The sequence below is a fragment of the Thunnus albacares genome, chromosome 4 (assembly GCF_914725855.1).
Source record: "Thunnus albacares chromosome 4, fThuAlb1.1, whole genome shotgun sequence".
NCBI classification, from domain to species: domain Eukaryota; kingdom Metazoa; phylum Chordata; class Actinopteri; order Scombriformes; family Scombridae; genus Thunnus; species Thunnus albacares.
Window position 1 is genome coordinate 29687183 of NC_058109.1, and position 15383 is coordinate 29702565.

A 15383-nucleotide genomic window follows, 5' to 3' on the forward strand; every position below is an offset into this window, starting at 1 on the left:
TATGATATCAGGCGTTTGCAGTGAAACAGCACAGTCTGTCTGTGACCAAAAGTACTAGGCACGCTATAAAAAAAAGCACTGAAAAGATGGTTGAGGACAGCAGTAGCAGCAGAATGTCTGCAGCAATCAGAGTCTTTAGTGAATAAAGACAAAGAGCTAAATGCTGCTCTCTGTGGCTGGACGGAGGGGATAAAACATACATTACAGATACCCCTGACACAAAGTCTTAACTTGATAAGTAACTCCTCTACTGTATAACCGTGTCTCAGAACATGTGCCCTCCATTCACAATCAGCTACAGAGAAGAGAACTGATCAGTAAAATCACAGGTTCCCCACTGTCCATCTGAAACTTTTGCACCATGAAGAACCGTGGCTCTGCCCTAAAGAACATAACATCCTGGTGACAGATCCCCAGCTGTCTCTTTTGTCCCAGTGTTGAAACATGACAGCTGAGTCTACATTCTGCAATAACTACTGCTTAGCCTCATTACATATGATATGGTCATGACAGGAGACATGACTGACTGCGAGTGTTAAACATTTCAGACATCGCTCCACTGTCCCTGAGTTTCTCTGCATTGTTTCACACATGTTACAGTTCGGCTGGTCTCCAGTATATTCAAGTATATCTTTTGACATCAATGTGAGTCTGTCTTGTGCTTGTGTGACCAGCATGTAGCCACACAGCAGGAGTGAGAAAGTGGACAGGCAGTATTGAGAGATGCACGCTCACTCATCACTGTAAAAACTACTACTGGTCACAATACAATGGATCAATTTTACTAAAGGAAAGGGCAATTATTCTGTGACATTAAAAAATGCACTCCTTTTTCTTTCTGAATTAGACTGAATTCTCGTTTAGGCAAACACACCACACACTCCTTAAAAAGGAGAATTTAGAAGCAACTTTGGACAAGTATCATAACCAAATTAACTAAGCATCAGTTGTTAAAGGATTTTTTTTTTTTTAGACATTTTCGGAAACACACTAATTCACTGTCTTGCCAAGAGTTAGATGAGAAGATTTATAGCACATTTATATTTGTCAGTTAAATATGGAGCTAGATCAAGCATGCATAAGATTAACTTTCCATTGTGGACACAGAGAGACAGGTCACTGTAGGAAAATCCACCTACCAGCACCTCTAAAGCTCACTAATCAACACATTAAATCTTGTTTGTTTAATTTGTACAAAATCCAAAGTGAAAAAACAATTACAGAACCAGGCTAGCTGTTTTTATGCTAAATCTTTATGCTAAGATAAGCTATCTGTCTCCTAGCCGTAGCTAACAGGTAGACATGAGAGTGGCATCTAACTCTCAGCAAGAATGCAATTAAAGGTATTTCCCAAAAATCCAAACTATTCGTTTGAGTCCCTTAGGGGAAAAAGAAGCAACCTGCACCATTTCCCATAACTTGGTCCTCTGTGATGACTGAGGTGGATTATAAACATCCTGAACACAATTCACTGACCCTTGGAAATGAGTGACCCCGCTGAGCTGTGATGCTCTTCTACCACTCCATCATAGGAGTGACCGGGCCTGGCGAGCGCGTCGTGAACAGCTTAAGAAGTATGATCCCAGTTGGCAGAAGCTGTAATGGCCAGTATGGCAGATTGGCTTCTCTCAGTGGTTGCAGATGGCACCCAGTGACACAAAGGTCAATGTTCTGTCAGTGCCCTGCCAAAAATACTCATCCTGGGTGGGAGGCTCCATCTTCACCTGTCTCAGCAGATTTCAGCACATGTGGGTGAGGAGGCAGCAATGTTTGGAGGAGGGATCCAGTTCTGTTTGCAGGAGGTGATAGAGGAGAGATAGCTTTTTAGTTTTGTGCTATTTTGTGCTTGGCAAGGATACAGTTTAAGAAAAATAAAGAATTAGCAACCATTTAGTACAATCAGAACTGTTATTAGAAAACCTTGCTATGTGACTCCAGTTTCTCAGGATTCTTTTGACCTTTGATTTAATCTCTCTTAATAGTGTCTGTCACATTGAGGGTAAACCATCTGCTCTCGGAGTATCCGATGTCTAGATCCATGAACATCCAGTGTTTTCAGTTCCCAGTTTTATGTGTATGTTTCCTCTCACGCTTCATTTTGTAATGCGTGTGGACATGTGGGCCCTTGAGGGTTTGGATAAGTCGCAGAATGTTAGAGCATGATTTCATTTCCAACAACAATCAGATGCATGCCTGCTGCAGATGCTTGATTTGGTAGTTTAAAGAATGTTTCAACCAAATTACAAAAGGAAAAACGTATCTTCACTTACCTCACTAAAAATTGTTCACAGTGATAAAAGGGGCATTGTTTCTAGAAAGAGATGTTACTGTTTTATCTTTTAAATGTTATTAACCAAAATGTGAAATAGTCACAAAATTTGATTTATAGATTCGTGTACATGGACACAAATTTTCCAATTTTTTTGACACTCATTACAACTTTCAAACTAATGTATTTCAATTGGAATATCTTTCTTCATGTTTCTTTTTTTTCTGTCAGTCAGAACTTGGGAGCACAGTAGCTGTATTGTTCTCGTTTGTTATTGTTCTTTTTTTTTTTTTTTTAACTCTAAACACCACATTACTCGACATTTAATCACAAGATTTTGTCCTTGTTTTTATTTCTTTATTTTAATTTTATTAGTCTGCATTAGTCTATTGGGTTGACCGGAGGATCCACTGCCAGGAAGTATTTTCCTGACTGTCACCATGTTAAGGTTTTCTTTTAATGATATCTTCAACATTTCTCAACACAAAAACATGGAAGTGTCCTTGATAACTCAAAAATATGATAGGTTCATGTTAAGGCCATCAGTTTGAATTATTTCTCCTTTGATTCTGAGAAATAAAGGTTTTTTTGTCAGCTTTTGATAATGGAAGTCATGGAAGAGCATTGTGTTGTGGGTGGACTTGGCGCATTTGACTACTGTTTTGGGTTGTCTGCCGTCAGTGGGCTTCATTCCATTTTAAATTGCCGCCCGTCTGCTGGAACCTGAATCCAAACACCACTGTCTCTGTTAAGAAGAGGCGTTTTATAGCCTGTGATTGTAAATTTCATTAAATTTTATATTTCCATGAATATGTGGCTGGAGATATTTAATATGAAATCATCTTCCTTAAAACATAGAATCTTCCTCAATTAATATTGAACCACATCATCCAATAAAACACTCCAACGTTGTGTGTGTGTGTGTGTGTGTCTGTGTGTGTATGTGTGTGTATCTTGTACCATGGCCATATGAAGACGGGGTTATCAAACTGGACTTTACATTTCACATCCCTCCTTTAATCTCTGCACTTGTCACTTTCATATATTTCATCAAACTGGACTTAATATTGTTCATTGCATTCAACATCCACTGTTAAATCATTTAATTATTTATGCACATGTCACATTTAATTATTGTTCTTGCCACCTTCATATATTTCATACAATTCATTTCTTTGTCCACAGCAAAGTCCGTATTTCCTCTGTACAGTCAATATTTCATTTCAGGTTTTATATCCCATTTCAAAACTATTACTATTCCATTCTGTGAATAGATTTTAAAATTTCAATTTAAATTTAATATTACTTTGTTTATTTCATTATTATTATTATTATTATTATTATTATTATTATTATTATTATTATTATTATTATTATTATTATTATTATTATTATTATCATTATTATTATCATTATTATTATTACCTTACTGTTGTCTATTTTTATTCTTCTATGTTGCATTTTTGGAGAACAAACGTCAAGACACATTCTTTGTATGCTTGCATTGGCTAATAAAACAGATTCTGATATACTGATATAAACTCCCTAAACCAAGACTCATAAAGATACAAAAAATCTCCAGGGTTGTGTAAATAGTAGCCTATGCATGCATCGATATTTGACGACCTGAGAATGAGAACGCGTTGGTCTTTTCAGCCCTTTCAGGATTTCAACCCAAATCCTGACCCTAACCCTAACCCAAGCGCTTCAGGCCTTCCTCCAAGTCTGTAGTAATGCCCTAAATGGTCAGCAGTATTGTAATCTCTGAAGGTGACTCATTTTGGTCACTATTTCCACTAAAAAAGAAAAAAAAACATGCTATGTCATAGAGCCAAACCAAATACATCATTGGAAAGGTCTCGACCTGGAGAGTAACATATGTCAGTATGAAGATTCTACATGGCTCTGGCTTTCAACTACTGACCTTTGAACCTTGACCTTGGTGCATGTTTGAAGGCTTATAATTCAGCAACAAAAGGGGCTGCAGACATTGGACCAACTGTTATAGAGAGCTCATGATCTGATTACACAAATGTATTTACCATCCCCTTAAACTCTTCAATGTACTCTCAATTCAGTATTCACAACTTCCAATTCTGGGAAAACCAGTTATATTTTTTAAAAACTACAATTTCTGTGCTATGCAGTTTGATACAAATCAGCACCACAGTTGTAGTTCTTCCAGTTTGCAAAGTAGGGTTGTAAATAGGGTCATAAAAAGATATAGCTACTGAAAATATCAAATATCTAGTACAGCCAAACTAGTAATTACACTGCATCTAGATGATCTATGCTAAGAAAAAGTAAAGATATTGGTTTATTTCAGATATTTTTTAGCCAAAACAGGAGTTGAATGCGCCAAGTCCGCCCACAACACGATGCCCTTCCATGAGCCACGTCATCCAACATTAAAAAAAGTTTTGTAGCGAAATGCAAAGTGACTGTCTTCATCTCCATAGTAATGTTGGCTGAGGATCATGGGTAATGCAGCCGCTCTAAAACTGTCAAAAAAACTTTATTTCTTAGAATCGAAAGAGAAATAATTCAACTGGTGGCCTTAACAGTAACCTATATTGTTGAGTTATCAAGGACACTTTTGTGTTTTTTGTTGAGAAATGTTAAAGGTATCATTAAAAGGAAACCTTAACATGGTGACAGTTAGGAAAATACTTCCCTGCAGTGGGTCCTCTGGTCCACCCAACGGACTGATTCGGACTGATGAAATTAAAATAAAGAAATAAAAACAAAGATAAAATCTTGTGATGAAATGTTGAGTAATGTAGTGGTTATAGTTTATAGATTAAATTTCGTGACTATTTCATAAACTGCAGTGAGATTGGGTTGTATTAATGCTGGTATTTGAGGTGGAGGCAGTAATCTCAGAGAATGAAAACTGAAAACCTAGAAACTACCTGCATGACTAGTTACTGCTCGGATTAAAATGAAATAAGTGTGAACCAAAGGATTGGTTCACATATTTTCAAGTCAGTCTGACAACAACAGTCACATGCTCATAGTTCCTAGCTCATCAAAGAAATGCTGTCTATGAAAACACCAAGAGGAAATTTCTCACTAAAAATATTGCAAAGACGTGGAAGCTCAGCTGAACTTTGGAAAGCACTTTTGCACACAGTGAGGACTGTGGATTGTGTCTCTTGTCACTTACATTAGAATCACATTGGGAATAGATCTGTATATGTTCAGATTGGACATGAGGAATAATTACAGCAACTAAAAGTGTTTCAATGTACATGCAGGCATGTGAGTGTTGTTTTAAAACAAACTTGGAAGAAATGTTTAAGTTAGAAAGCTAATTTTTGGTTGAACTGATCATTTAAGCAAGTCACAATGACCTAACGTATTAATTTTACAACATTTACATTTTGACATTAATCTACAGTAATAGTCATTTGCAGATCAACATGAATCTATATGTAGGTTATAGTTCAGAGTATTATCCAAGGACAACAGCATGATGTATAACATTTGTAATTTATGACCATTATTGGACATATATTTCCTTTTTCAGGGACTGAACATTCAGTTATGAACCATTCTGTTAAACCAGCAGGCCAGCCGTTGGTCAGATTAGACAACAGCTACAGTGGAATGAGTCTGCATGATAGCAGGCAGGCTAATGATGTAGCCTACTGATAAATATGAAGATAGAAATAAATGCCATGAAGTGGAATATGCGTACTCTTTCATTTTAGAAGAGATCAGATCACCTACCTTAAAGAAAAAAAGGCTGCCTCTAGTATTCACTATAGAAGTTGAATGTTTTAATGTCTCTTTATGTTTTACTATAGAATTCAGTAATATTTGCATTTTAACCATGGCATACAATTGTCTTTTATGCTTTTTAAAATAGATAATCTGTTTGGTTTTTTAAAAACTTTTTTTGATTAGATTCATATGTTCATATGTTCACATTTATAGTTTTTATTTCCTATTTTCTAATATTTGTTAATGTCAGACAATAAATACTCTGATAAATGCACGTGTCTAAAAGGCTATTAGATTATGTTTACTGTGTGGTGGATGAGTGACAGTGAGTGCAGGCGCATCCTTCACCACACGCTCGATCATCAGTTAATTCCCCTCATGCTGCACGTCTCATGCTGATTCTGTGAACTATGAAATACAGTGTGATCAGTAGGTTTGGAGATGAACTATCTCAGACTTGTCTCTGACCCTGCTCCTCCTGTGTGCGCTGTCCTATCCGCTGTGCGCTCTGGACACTAAACTCCCCCCTCTTCTCTCCCTCCTTCTCCTGCTCACCGTCAGAGCTCGACGCGCTCAGGCACAACAGATGGTACACTACTACAGGCTGCAGGAGCGCAAGAATTTGATGTAGAAGTACTTTTATTTCTATAAACTTCACAGGAACGTTTAGTGTAACAGGAGTTGGGGGGCACTCTGAGGACAAACTCGACTTTGACGGTCTCTGGATCCTACGTTTAGAGGCGGAATTTGGTGTCAAGGTAAGTTGAGATGTTTTCTGAATTGCCGTTCAGATTTCGGAATCAATGAACTCAGCAGAATGCGCAAGAAAAACACAAATCGCGATCACTTCAAATATGTTTTCTTCTTTAGCGATGGATCGAAGTCTATTTAGATCACTAACCCTAGCCATTTAAGTTTCTTACATAATATTTTGCAGAACAAAGAACAATGAAGCTATGAAATAGCGCTCCGACGTCAATTAGACACAATCAGACCTGATGCATTAAACAAATATTTAAAAGGGTTTTTACACCATTTGGTAAGGACAAATCGGTTGAAGTTGTATAATAGATTTGAATCTGATGGCACCCAAAACACCCAAAAACTAATCTAAACACATCCACAAAAACGCTTCTTAAAATTGACACCAAACACAAAGGCAGTGAGATGTATATTTTAATTGCTACTTGACAAAGTTTACAGTTGACGCATTAGTGTGTGTTTAAATTAAGAATGAATAGAAAATATGAGACCTCCTCATCATCCTGAATCCTCATTTCTTAGGCAGTGAGAGTCTTTCAGTTCTTATAATACAGGAGTATTATATATATTATATATTTATAACAGCACAATAGTCTCCACTGGCTCCACAGGCTCCGCTTCTCCGCATCCACCTAAGTGCTGATGCTGCAACTCTGTGGGGATGCTGATGCCAAAACACTGAGCAACAGTCAAACATATAATGATCATTTTAAGTGACTTATGTCAAGCTGCCCCACCACACAAACTTTTCATATGAAAAACTAGACAGACTGCACCATGTCAAAGGTCAGTAATGTCCTCTGACAGTGTCAGCGCGGGTTTTTCATCTCCTTTGAGAAGTGGCAGAGGTTAAAGATGGCTTAGAACAGAGCAACTTGAGGCATATTGTCATTGCTAAACAGTGGACGGTGATACATGCCCTTTACAAATGAATCGAATAAACCTAATCAAGACTTTTATTGAAATTGAAAACCCTTTTTATTCTGCTTCAAATATATAATTAGATTTTTGTTAGGTCAATGGTCATCAAATACCACATGCAAAAGAGAATTTTCTTGTTATTCAAAACACATGCACTGATGACCTTTGTACGCAGACATTAAAATTAATTAACTTTTTGGAAAAGAGCAGTAATCTAGTGTTTTGCATTCTGCAAAGGTGCAAGTTCATAAAGAATAACTCCTGCTACCATCAGCATGCAGTGAAAAGATTAGGCTTTTTTTTACTGTAGCAGCCTGCGAGACACTAATCTCTCTCAACTCTGGCATGTTCCTTGCCTCAGAAGAACATTAGAGAGCAGACACTGACATTTAGTTCAAGGCTTTCAGTAAAACTGAGAATAATCAGGTCTCAATCTAGCCCTTGACATTCATTATTATTAATCTGCTATTTAGGTTTTAAGTCAGTTCTTTGCCACTGACAGCACACAGCCCTGCTGATCAACACACTCGGATTTACACAGGAAAAGAAAATCCGCTGTGGGAGCATTTCCACTATAGGTTGATACCATTTATCCATATGTCACATCCTTAAGGCCCTTTAAGATGAGGGATGCACACTGGGTCACCAGTGAGCTGTATGTAATGATTTGTTCAGTCCCAGAAGAGGTCCGGTCTTGCAGTGGACCCCAGGTGGCTTGTGGCAGCAGCAGCTACAGGAAAGCGCAGCAGATTACCACATAGCCTCGCAATTTGTACACAATTAGATCTCCGGGGAGAGCCTCTCAAACTTTGTGATGCATCCGCTCTTGATTCTGAGCAAGCTGCTGGCATGATAGAGAAATGTGGAAATGTGAGGATTGCTTTGAAAATGTGACGGCAGATGTACAAATTTGTTAATACTGGTGAAATAATTAGGGTAACAGTGATAAATGAATATGAATAAATGAATGGAAATAAATAACTCGGCAGGCGGCAGAGTACAGTATAAATAGCTGTGGTATGAATTTCTGGAAGTCTGTTCATTCATCTGATTCCATTTTATTCATTTTTTTTATCTCCCACTGCAACAATGTAATCCAAAATGCGATGTTAACATTACTTTCTGCCTTTAGTAATACTTTGCTCCTCTGTATGCAGTGCATATTGAGCTCACAGGTGGTCCACCTCCTGCAAGTTTCCTTTGTCTGTAAGATATTATGCTTACATTTTTTCTCTTCCTTGCATGTGGCTTTGTTTGTGCTGATTTTAAATTTAAATTTTATGGAAACCATGGAGAGTGTTCAACAACTCATACTCCTGTGCAAGAGCCACTCAATAAACTAATGTCACCATGTGCACTCTTAGTCAGGGAGAGCACTGTGCTGAAAACCTGCACTGTGTGTAGATCAAATCATACACTGAGCAGCAATATTGAGGCATAAATTGGTATGTACTGCAGCAAAGACATCATGCAGAGGGCCAGCAAGATTACCCAATACTGAGATGCGGTTCTTTTCATTTATCAAAAAACACTGCTCTGTTCTTACAAGTGGAGACTGTTGATGCACTGATGCTGATCCTTGTTAGTTCATCTTGCCATACAGTATGTTTGCCCAACTTTTTATGTGTCTACATGGCTGAGATTCATTTTCTCCATGGAGAGTGAAGAGTACACACTTTGACACTAAAGCACAGGAATTGTCACTGTGCTGCTGACATTATTGTAGTGTCAGAGATGCTCCCAATGTGGGATTTCATTATATTGTCGCCAGTGTTGTGAGAAAATAAGAGTAGTGGGTGTTTGAGTATGAGTGAGGGACTTGTATTATACAAGACAAGGGAGTTTAATGACTTAAGTCAGAGATAGCATCTCATAAGTATGGAAGGGTTAGATCTGAAGTAATAAGATAGGACTGGCTCTTTTTATGAGAACTGTAATATGTGGACTGTGAATGTAGACTCTCTCTTTGAAGAGTAGAATCAAAAGCGTGTGGATACTCAACCACTGCAGAGGCTGAATGTTGTATTGACTTTACATAACCCACATGTGAGGTATACCTTACAAATACAGATTTTTGCCAAGTAAACTGTACATTTTCCCATTATTGCCTTACCCACTGAGTGGCCAAACGTATCGCAGCATTTTAAAAATGTCCACAGAGGAAATTAAATTACATGATACATGTTTGCTCATGAGAAAACATTTCCAAACAGCCTGCAGATGTGTTCGCTTTCATGAATGTGATGTCATGCAAATATGGTGCTTTAAATATCACTTTTTGCAGAGCAAACCATATCCCGTAAACTAAGAAAATAAATCATGGAGACGTTCAGCTCTACATATGTTAAATGATTCCACCATTATTTCTGATTAAGTGTTGAATATTTGAGTTAATGGGCTTCATTTTATCGCTTCTCCAGTTTTACTGCCACTGCTGTCCACCCATCAAACCCAGTCCAACACTGTCCTCACATGACTCAAGCAGCCAAGCAAAGATAAATGACACCATGAAGTCAGAGAGTAACTGCAGCAACACATAGGTTATTTTTTGTAGCAGTGCTTGTGCTCACTCCATTTACAGTGGATCAATATCCTGCTGTGAGAAGCGAGTGAGAGTAAAATGAGGGGGCTACTACAGTGAATAAATCCTGCAGTGATACCTGTAGCAGTCGCTAAGCAGTCGTGCCATGCAGCATCTGACATTAAGCTGCTAATCTCAGCATGAAAGAGAAGATGCTCACATTTGTGACAGATTTATGAAGGATGCATTAAAAATGAGGACAGAAATGTACAGTGTATGTGCACACAGGAGTAGTCGATTGTCAGCATCCTTGTTTTAAGAGCTAATTCATACACATAGTAACTTGATCTATGCTCACTTATAAATCATTATGTGCCAGTAAATTTCACTACTGCCTTTACACAAACCGTTGTTCATATTATCCTCTATCTGTTATAGTATTCTTCTTATTGTTATGGGTACACTTTTTTTGCAATCTGACTTACCCTCATGCAGCTTTTTAAAAAATAGATTCATAAACTGAATTTTTGATTAGATTTTTCCCATTGGTGGGTGCTTAGAAGGAGGCAGGACCAAGGCGCAGGTGATCCGCCAATTGAGAGAATACATGTGATGTCATCAAATTGCATAAGTCACCAGAGTCACTCCCACTCATATTGGTATTCAGAGAGCAATGTGAAGTCATACTTTATTTGTGGCTGTGTAATGTCAACAAGTCCAACACTTCAACTCAAATTTGTAATGAAATCAAGCTACTTTGTTGTTGCTAACCTTGCAGTGATGCAGAAATGTACACCAGGGTGTGTCAGTACACTCTGACATCACTAGACCCAACCACACTCATCAATGATGCTGACAGACAACCACAGTAGGCAGCGAAACATTGCTTTCTAGCCTGGTGGACATTCTCTTAAAAGACCCTCTACAACCTCAATCAGCTTGTTACTATGAGTGACGAAAGATTTGTATTTTTTGTTTTTGCTTGTGCTTTTCTCACTGGTTTGAACTGACCAGGGCTCTGTTAGCAACATTTGAATTAGAATCTGTTAACAGCTGTGGAGTTGTTTACTCATGTTGCCAGACCACTGTCAATCAAATTCGATGAAACCAAACCACACCCACACAGTCCTGATGATTTTTTGCGTGTTTAACTCCTATTTTCTGTGCCTTCAGTTTAGATTTGAGTAGGTATGTTTGCTCCAAAGATTTGTGATTTGTCTGTAGTGTCACTTCACAATTGCCACAGTCTCTGAACACATTAGACAAACTGGTTTTTAACTACCTGTGGAAGTATTTACTCTGTTTTACACACGTAACTACAGTCATTGTGTATTGGGCTCTGAGCACTTCCAAAATGCGGGTGACCTACACTCAACAATGTACCAGAACGCCTTCTGTGACACACACTGCTGCTGCTGATCTGCTAAAGGTGCCTCTAATGCTACGCTTTCTGTCTAGAAATGAGGTCAGTGTCCATTCTTGATTAAAAGCTCTGTTTTTGCTGTATACTTTTCTCTTTTTAGAGCACTTTTCTCTGACTCGTGTCACACCTCACCTCTGGTCTCTTTCTGACATGATTGAATCAGTCAGCAGAGCGCTGAAGCTTTGCCTTGCTCCTGCATACAGTGGAGCGGCTTGCTGATCGCTGGTTTATTCAAAGTTTATCAATATTAAACATATTGCATATCCAAATTGCACCAAATTGCACACTGCACTACCATAGGTCCCCAGCCATGCAACCACCAAGTGTGGAGTTGATTGGTTGAACAGTTCAAGAGATACACGAAGGACATACATACAGACAGTGACTCCTTCCTTTAGTAGAGAGATATTATTTACCTTGTGTTGAGCTACAAGCTATATACTGTGTGCACAAACAATATGTATCAGGAAACTAAATTTCTGGCCACTTTTCAAAATCCACCGTCCAGTGACTGTTTGGTGCCTCATACAGACAGCTGTCGACTGTGGCTTTTACTTTTTCAGGATATTTTGTTTGTTTCCGTCTTGGTATTACAGCTCTATCCATTTGTTGCAGCACTACAAAATTTGTTTTGCCATTCAGTATTGTTAAGGGAGGTGATAACATATCATATGAAAAAGTGACGTCAGTGCAAACCTATGGGACGGGTCATTCTCGTCTGTGCTGTTTTCTTCACCAACTGCTCTTCCACTTGTTACAGGCATCTGGGAACATGTTACTGACACTGACGCTGTCATCAATTATTATGGGTGGTATCAGGGGAAGAACAGAGCAGCTGCCATATTTTAATGACGTGTGTCACTGCCTGTACTGTTTATGAAATGGGAAACAATTACTGTCATATAAAAAGGTGAGGCTGATTTCATCAAATGGAACTGAGACCACATCTCATTGTAAATGTGTAGAAATCAAACAGAAGGAGTGTTTTCTGCCCTCAAACCTCATCTTTAGTGAAAGGGTTACTTATGGCACCATGCAGCTTCAAAGAGCCACCCTGCCTAGCATCCACAAATAGAAAATTTGAAGGGGAATTTTAAATGGAAATGGATTAATATTTCACCTCAGCATTGATTCATGCTGCCACTGTAGACATTTTCATGTGCAAGTGTGTTGCTTAAGCAAAGGCATGTGATGACGTCACAGTGGTCTTGATCTGGCACATCCTCTCCTTTCCACTGTGCATTAGAAGTAATGGACCTCCTGTGTGGAGCATTGCTGTCATCACCACTTAGTATGTCACCCCAGCTGCCTGCTCTGTCATTTTCTCATTCATAATAGTGGTAGAGATAACACAGGTTGAGGCGATAAAGGCTATGATAAGTGGAAGGTATTATTATTGATTTGTGGTGTTTGCTGACTTCGTCCTGAAGAAATACATGGCATTTTCCATGATTGCACATGAGTGTGCAAGGTAATTCCTCAGGTGACATTTTATGCATCAACTTAAGCCCGTAGAATGGCCGTTATATGCAGCGAAACACTGATGAAATGTGTTGAAATTTCCAGTGACTCACTAACAACATATATTTCAGTTACTAACCAAAGTCAGTGCAAAAAACTATACTGTTGTTGTAACAGAAAAATAGACAATTTTCTGAGAGGAACAGTTACACATTTCCATAAAAATAGAAATGAAAGCTTCCAGGTTCTGATGTTTCATGCATCCGTCCTCTTATTAGATTCTCTGTCCCTTTTCATATTGTCTCCTCTACATGTTGTACTGTCTGTACTGCATGTTGCACAGGTGAAGGACAGGGGAAATCTATTTTCATTAAAGTTGCATGACAGAGCCTGAAGACAACCGGCAGTTACATGAACACAATCGATGGTGGTCCCTCATGCTCTGGTAGTTTGTCACTGCGGTGACGTGGGTAGAAATGTGCTTTGAGTTGACCCTTGATTCAGGACTAAATGATGTTCTAGTGTCGGCCTAGAGTGCTAGACTACTGCACCATTTTTAGACTTATGGAGTATGAACATGTTTTATGATCTGTGCATTTGCTGTCTTTGAGCTGGATTTTAAGCATGATAACAAGCTCAGTTTGTGTGTTTTAAATTTTGAAACAGTGCAGTGTTGGCTGCTGGCAGAAAAGAAGAGGAGGTATGCAGTATACAGTATGCAATTAAATCAGAAATGTTAAAGGAGGTCTGAATCAATAGACAGAACAAGTCATGCCCTGCAGGACTCATCACTTACAGCATGTTGTATTTTAAAAATTAGTGATTTGCAAATCAAAATAAATAATTTAAATGTTTAATTATCATTTAAAGTGATGAAACAAAGAGCATTTATATGCATCTGCCCTTTATCTTAATAATGAAACTGGAACAACACATTTATGGCTTTCAGATATTTCCCTCAGATTATGTATTTAGAGCGTTTTGGGATGAAGGTTGTCAATATGTGACCTTTTATCGCCTTTTCACACCTGAAAGTCCGAACCAAGGTTCATGTTTTTGTTAGATTGTATACATTTGATCTGGTTAGTTTTGGTTTCACATTGCAATTATGCGAGCGCAGTAAAGAACTGCCAAACGAGGTAGGTGTGTTAGAGCCCTCAGTCCCACACCTGAGATAAAAGTGTGAAGTACAGTAGACTGCTCTGAAACTCTGTACACATTCTCATTATGTGTTTCCTTGTGCTGTATGTATTGTGCGGTGGACATGAAAGCTTAACGCACAGCAAGAAAACACAAATGCAAAATGTAAATTGACAAAACACAAGCAAATGAAGAAAACATCTTCAACAACTTGACAACACATGCACACCATTTAGAAAATGCTACAAAGTGAGAAAACAACAAAATACAGAAATGCTGAATTTGGCACAGAACAGAAATGAGTTACAAAACAACAGAGGTTTCCAGGGGACACTAAATATGGTGGGCATGTTCATCACTAGTTAATACCCCAGAAACTTGTTTTTGTAACTAATTTCTGTTGGGTTCTGTGAAATGTAGCATTTCTGTATTTGGTTGTGGTTTTCTCACTTTGCAGCATTTTTTATTCTAAATGTTGCACATTTATAGACACAGTCAAACTGAGCTTGCCATCATGCTTGAAATCCAGCTTCTTTTTAGCTTTTGTCTATTTATTGCAGTACATTGAACTCTTAGGGCCACCATAGCATTGAGACAGAGGATAGATATTTCAAGAAGATACTTATTCTAACAACCAGCAAGTTTGTGCCACATCTGAATATGCTTCACTAATTAGACTAAAGTTTGCTTTAATGAGATGCAACAGTTTCACATTGAATGAGATCCACTTTGCACGATCTTTGTCAGCAGATGAAAGGAGGAGGGAAACTGGGCTGAGGGAACAGGTGGTAGACATGAATGAGCAGATCAGTGCTCTAACTAATAAAAATCATTCAAAACAACTGTTCCTGCTCCTCTTGTGTGAGCACCGGTCCATTTGGTACATAAATGTTTTATCTCTTCTAGCTAAAGACATAAACAAACCTCAAGGACCTCCAAAAGATGAACGAGAAAAAAAATCATTATGGCTCTTCTAAATTTAGCAATATGCAGCATACAACATACACCCTCCTCCAAAGCAAATGATGCGTTTCTCTGCATTGAGCAGGAACGGTACTGTACTATGATGCCACACTGAAGGACTTTGTAACCAAGGCAACTAACAACAGGCACAGAGAATGGTCAGATTAGCCAGTGAAGTGTGAAGAAGAAGCATTTCA

The 15383-nt window shown here is 38.3% G+C and overlaps 1 protein-coding gene across 1 annotated transcript in view; it reads left to right on the forward strand.

The window, feature by feature from the left end:
- The first annotated feature begins 6547 nt into the window (after positions 1-6547).
- Positions 6548-15383, forward strand: part of camkvb (CaM kinase-like vesicle-associated b) — a 42043-nt gene continuing 33207 nt past the window's right edge. The window contains exon 1 of the mRNA XM_044347677.1: positions 6548-6753. The gene's annotated coding sequence lies outside the window, so the exon portion shown is untranslated. The remainder of the gene's footprint in view (positions 6754-15383) is intronic.